Raw genomic sequence first — 6582 nt, forward strand, 5'->3', positions numbered from 1 at the left:
TCTGTGGGCGTGGCTTGGTGGGCAGTTGACCGGGTGGGCGTGGCTTGGTGGTTATGTGACTGGGTGGGCGTGGCTGCACAACTGACTCACATGCAATGCAAAAGCTGCTTGACTTCACACAAAATGGCCCCTGCAACAAACAGGAACCTCACAGAATCACAGAGAGCTCAAAAAGAAATTATTGCACTTTGCACAAAAATAACACAAAAGCTGCACAACTGACTCACACGCAATGCAAAAGCGGCTGAACTTCACACAAAATGGCCCCTGCAACAAACAGGAACCTCATAGACAATCAGGCACAGCTGATTTCTCACAGCTGATTGGTAGTAAAAAAATGCTAAAAAAAAGTTTTAAAAAAGCCTGGTTCAGCTGATTGTCGTACTTTTTGAAGCATTTTTAAACTATCGGTTTGGGCAAAAGGTAGCAATTATTACTATCGGTTCGGGCTCACCTGCCCAAACTGGTAGCATTTCACCCCTGCCTTGGAGGCCTTCTACTCCAAACCACTTCTTTTTTTTTATTAAAAAGTTTTTTTAATTTTACACATATTTTCCCTTCCCTCCTCCCCCCTCCTGCCCAACCCTCCCACCCCCACCCCCCCGACTTCCCAGAGCAAATACAGGCTATAGCATTTAACAAACATATAAAAAAAACATAAGCTAACTATCTATAGATTTATCTCCCTTTTACACTTTAACTCCCCTTGTTCGTATCTGAATATAACTATTTAAACCGATTATTGTTTGAAAATAATGAATCCAACTTCATTCTTGTCCGTTCTTCAATAATACGCAAGTCTTCTTTCTTCCAGCATTGCACAATCAGCACCCAATTACAATTAACCATCACATCTCCAACCCTTACATATATGAACCCATTGACAAAATATTTTAACCAATCTTAAATAAACTATACTGTAAAAACCTTATTTGTACTTTTTACCCCATAAACTCATCTTAATTCTTCCTGGGAACATGCCTTACTTAATAACTTTGCATAAACTTATTCATCTTATTCTCTACAAATACACTGCTTATAATCAAATAACATCTTCACTATTTGATATCTATAAAAAATATTGTAAAAGACCTTCCCTCAACCCTTGCACCACTTATATTTTCCTTATACCCCACAAGTTTATATTTATTCTTCAACAAAACATTCTTTATAAGCTTATATAGATTTTCAGCAAAGCATTCCTTAAAATTAACTTTAGTGTTAATATACTTCAGGACAAAAGTGAAAGTTTGGTCAGTAGCCCATAACAATTCAAACGTAAGATTACTTAATATAACTTTTCAAAACAAATCATGTCCCTAAATAAAAGTCTAGTCATTCATTTTCACTACTACTATCCTCCCCAGGCAAAAAGATTGTAATTTTTCCATCTCAATTTTTTCCTGACTGTTTTTGCGAATCTTCTTCTTCAGTCTTATTCCTCCATCTCATCATGTTGAGAAACTGACCGGGACATGTTCAGAAAGTTCAAACAAGGTATGCCGTATATATCGGGAAATTCCAACATTCCAAAATCAAATTCTGATTATTATTTTTTTACAGAACTTGGCTGAGGGAAGACTCGTAAGATTATGCCACCATCTGCTGGAAGAATTTGGAAAGACTTGGCAGAAAGTGGAGAACGAAAAGAAAGGAAACGGAAAGTGGAGAACGAAAGGAAAGGAAACGGAAAGTGGAGAACGAAAAGAAAGGAAACGGAAAGTGGAGAACGAAAAGAAAGGAAAGCCTTGGGGTAAGGTAGTCCTTGACTTAGAACAGTTCATTTAGTGACCATTCAAAGTTACAACGGCACGGAAAAAGTGACTTAGGGCTGTTTTCCACAGCATTTCCCAGGGTCACACAATCCAGATCCAGACACTAGGCCACTGATTCACATTTACGACGGTTGCAGTGTCCCAGGGTGACGTGATCCCCTTTTGCGACCGTCTGACCAGCAAAGCCAATTCACTTAACAACCTTGTTGCTGATTTAACAACTGCAGAGATTCACCTAACAATGGTGGCAAGAATGGTTCGTAAAATGGGACAAAACTCACTTAAAAATGTCTCACTTAGCAACAGAAACTTTGGGCTCAATTGTGGTCGTAAGTTGAGGACCAACCATGTTTCAACGGTCATCAGTGTGAAAAAGGGACGTAAAACACTTTCTTCAGTGCTATTGTAGCTTCGAACGGACACTAAATGACCGGTTATAAGTTGAGAACTACCTGTCCTGATATTTCTATGCCTTTTTGGTCTGCCTTTCTCCACTTTGGGGCATCTACCATAATTAGACGCTATTCTTTTCTAAAGAAAAGAAGAATTAGGGGCGACATGATAGCAGTTTCCCAGTATTTGAGGGGCTACCCCAAAGAAGACGGGGTCCAATTATTCTCCAAAGCACCAGAAGGCAGGAGAAGAAACCACGGAAACTCATCAAGGAGAGAAGCAACCTGGAATTGAGGAGAAACTTCTTAACAAAGAAGACAATTAACCAGTGGAACAGCCTGCCACCAGAAGTCGTGGGTGCTTCATCAGTGGAGGCTTTTAAGAGGACAAAGTTATCTTAGATTGTGTAAATTCTCCTGCTTGAGCAGGGGTTCGGTTAGAAGACCTCCAAGGTCAGGGGTGAATCTCCTGGTTCGGACCAGATTGCCCGATCCGGTAGCGATGGCGGCGGGTGGTTGGGAGAACCGGTAGCAAAAATCCCTGCATCCCCCCCCCCCCCACACACACACCATGCCCAGCTGACCCGCACGATCATCAGAGGCTTTTTTTTTACTTTTAAAAGCCTTTTTTCTACAACCTCTTCCGCCGAAAAAATGCTTCCGCCGATCCCAGCTGAGTTGCCCGATTGGCAGAGAGGCTTTTTTAAAAAATGCTTTAAAAGCCTCTGACAATCCCAGCTGTGTTGCCTGATCGGCAGAGGCTTTTCAAAGCATTTTTTTGCATTTGCAGAAAAAATGCTTTGAAAAGTTAAAAAAACAAAGTTGGCCATGCCCACCCAGTCACATTACCCCCCCCAAGCCACGCCCAAAGAACCGGTAGTAACAAATTTTACATTTCACCCCTGTCCAAGGTCCCTTCCAGCTCTATTCTATTCTTCTTCTTCTATTCTCAAAACAATTTCCCCTAGGAGACGCACATGAATATATGATTATTGACAATGTCTGTACTGAACAACTCCCTTAATCCATTTAAAAGTCATTAAAGAGATCACGGACGCAGGATGACCTGGTTTATGACCGGTCCAACTTACAACCTATGAGGCTGGGCTCATTCAGGGCTGAAAGTTGAAAGGACTGCCAGGAACAGATATGAGGAGGGGACCAGTGCTCGGCCACCTTCTGGCTTAACAAACTAAGTTGAGAAACGTCGCATGCTTTCCAAAGGAGATCAGGGCCCATGGGAAGACGCCTTTGGGATCCAGAGGTTTTCCCGAAGGCTTTTATTCAATGCTCCATCTATGTGGATAATAATGAGCATCTTTTTGGAGGACATTAGATCTCCCCCCACGGAGTGTTCAGCTCTCTGCATCTGCCCTACTCTAGGCGTTCCTATTTCTGTTGGAAGACGAGCAAGAGTGGAGATGTTCCAGATATCATCGATGGTTGATGGTTGCTACCACCCTTCTCCAATAGCACCTGTGGCTCTGTGACCTTCTCGTGGAACCTTCTCCTCTCTCTGACATTAAATTGTTCTGTCTATCTCCAGGGCCTGTTTCCACAATCTCCCTGCCAGGTCTTGTTTCTGCGACGTTCCTTCGTGGTCCTTCGCGATGTAAGAATTATCTTCACGCTTCCTCGCTTTCCCCAAAGACCAGCTGGAAGGCAGGTGCCCAGAGGGTCATGGGTTGCCCCTTCCCCACTTTGGAAGAGCTTTATAGCTCCCGCTGGCTTTAGAAAGTTCAAAGCATCCTTAAGGATCCATTTCATCCTGGGCCCCCCTCTTTTTGAACTATTACCATCTGGCAGACGGTACAGGGCAATAAAAACAAGGACAAGTAGGCTGAAAAACAGCTTCTATCGCAGAGCAGTAACTATACAATTCTACGTACAGTGCAATATGAATACAATACGAGGGTTTTTTAATTCAATTGCATACAATGTGAAGGAAGTGTGTTTTTGTTTTATTTTTATAGGGTTTTTAAAAAGTGTAATATACAGTGAGGATGGCACTTAATTTCATTCTATGAGGTGCCATGACAATAATGGAAACTATGAAACTATGAAACTATTATTGCTTGGTCTCGGAGATCCTCCTGATGCCTTTGGAGAGGAGTTGACTACTAACAAGACCCGGCTTGATCAGATGGCCACACTGCCGAAAGATTTCTTGCATTGAGTCAGCTGCAGCCTGAGCCACTGAGGCTTCGGAATCGCCTTGCAGATCCTGGAGACCTGAAACGAATCCAGAAAACAAAGGATTTCCGGGATCAACCGTGAGAACCAGCCCTGATCAGCGACAGAGCTTCTGGAGAAAAACTCCTTGTTTCAAGCGAGGGAACTTTGAAACTCACCCAGGAAAACTTCTTTCATTTGTTTTGAAGTCATCACTTCCGGTTGCATGTATTGTGCGCAGCAGCCTGGGCACGTAAAAAGAAAACGTTGGTGGGGTTAACAGAGACGGCTAAATCGACTGATTCAGGAAAAAAACGCGCAATTCATTGGTTTCCACTTGGAAGAGTCGCTTTGGGACTTTACGGGATGGTTCCAGGGATTGGGTCTGTCTAATAATAAGAAGGACGAGGGGTAGCCGTTCTTCCTCTGTTTTTGTCTCCAGGCCTCACTGGAGGCTTTCAAGAAGAGATTAACGAAGAGATTGGACAGCCACTGGTCTGAAATGGAATCGGGTCTCCTGCTTTAGCAGGGGGTTGGACTAGAAGACCTCTAAGGTCCCTTCCAACTCTATTACTTTATGTTCTAGGACTGTGCAAACAACCATCATCTTGGAAAAAAATCTAAGCAGCCTTGAATCCAGTTAATACTAGAATGGGAGGCCAGCTGGAAATATTTCCAGAGAAAAAGCCACGGCTGTGGGTTTGCCTATACAAGAGAGAGGGATACAGGCCAGGTAGTCCTCAACTTCTAACAGTTCATTTAGTGACCATTCAAAGTTACAATGGCACTGAAAAAAGGAACTTACGACTGCTTTTCACACTTAGAAGCGTTGCCACATCAAGATCAAAATCCGGATGCTTGGCAAACCGACTCGTATTTATGACGCTTACAGTGTCTTGGGGGTCAAAGATCACTTTTTGCGATCTTCGGCTGAGCCAAATCCGGGAGGAAGCCAGATTCACTTAACAACCATGTGGCTCACTTAACAACGGCAGCGATACCCTTAAGAAAGAGGGCAGGAACTGCCTGAGAAACTGTTGCGCGATCGTAGCCGTTCCGGAGAAGCCACACGGTATAAGAGCAGCTTCCAGTCTGATTAAGCGACATGGCTTAATTCTGCATAGATCCTTTTGGTGACAAGGCCGCCCGCCTGTCTTGGGTTTTCCTGCCCTCCTTCCAGAGTTGGCATTGGTGATTACCAATTAAGAGGGCAGCTGCCTCGCGATGGGAAGAGTTCCGGCTCCTCAGGAATCCCAGCATCTGATCCAACATCGCAGGAAGGTTTTGCTTGCATTTATTCATCTGGGGAAAACAAGGCAACAAAGAAGCCAATGAACTATAGAGCTTTTTTTTTTTTTTTACCAAGGGGCTGCTTTCTTGGTCAAAGCCAGCTGGGTGACTTTGGGAGTTCTAGTCCCTCCTTAGTCACGATGGCCAGCTGGGTGACTTTGGTGCAGTCCCTCTCTCTCAGGGCAACCCACCTCACAGGGCTGAAGTATAGAGCTTCCTTTTTTTTTCTTTTCTTTTTTTTTTTACCAAGGGGCTGCTTTCTTGGTTAGGTTTCTAGTCCTCATGTCCTCAACAACTTACTGTACTGTACTAAACTGTGACATTATTATACTATGCTATACTTTACTATACTAATTGATATTTATGTTATTAGAGACAGTTTTATCCAAATTAAAAGCAAAAAGGAAAATAAAGAAAAATAGCAGATAGTGAAAAAAGAAAATAGAAAAAAAAAGGGAAAGAAAAATGATAAGGAAATGGCTTCTAAACTTATAAATGCATTTATATTTTGCCCCCCTCTATGTCCTAATTTCCTTTTCCCACAAACTGCCATTTCCAATCCTCAAACCCACAAACCAGCAAGGTTTCTAGTCCTCATGGTTGCATGGAACCTCTGCTGTACCCGAGAGAGCAAAAACCCAAGAAGAATCCCTCTAGTCAGTTGAGTCTGGTGCTTAACGCCTCAGGCAAGAAACCAGGAACCGGTGAGTTCTAGTCCCGCCTTCATCATGATAGTGAGCTGGGTGACTTTGAGAGTTCTAGTCCCGCCTTTGGCATGAAAGCTGGATGGGTGATTTTGGCTAATTACCAGGAGACGGTGAGTTCTAGTCCCCCCTTGGGCAAGCAAGCGGACTGGGTGACTTTGGGCCAATGAGCAGGGAATGGTGAGTTTTGGTCCTGCCTTAGGCATGAAACCCAGCTGGGTGACTTTGGGAGTTCTAGTCCCTCCTTAG

This window comes from Pantherophis guttatus, chromosome 18 (genome assembly GCF_059756535.1).
Source record: "Pantherophis guttatus breed Tessera chromosome 18, ASM5975653v1, whole genome shotgun sequence".
NCBI lineage: Eukaryota > Metazoa > Chordata > Lepidosauria > Squamata > Colubridae > Pantherophis > Pantherophis guttatus.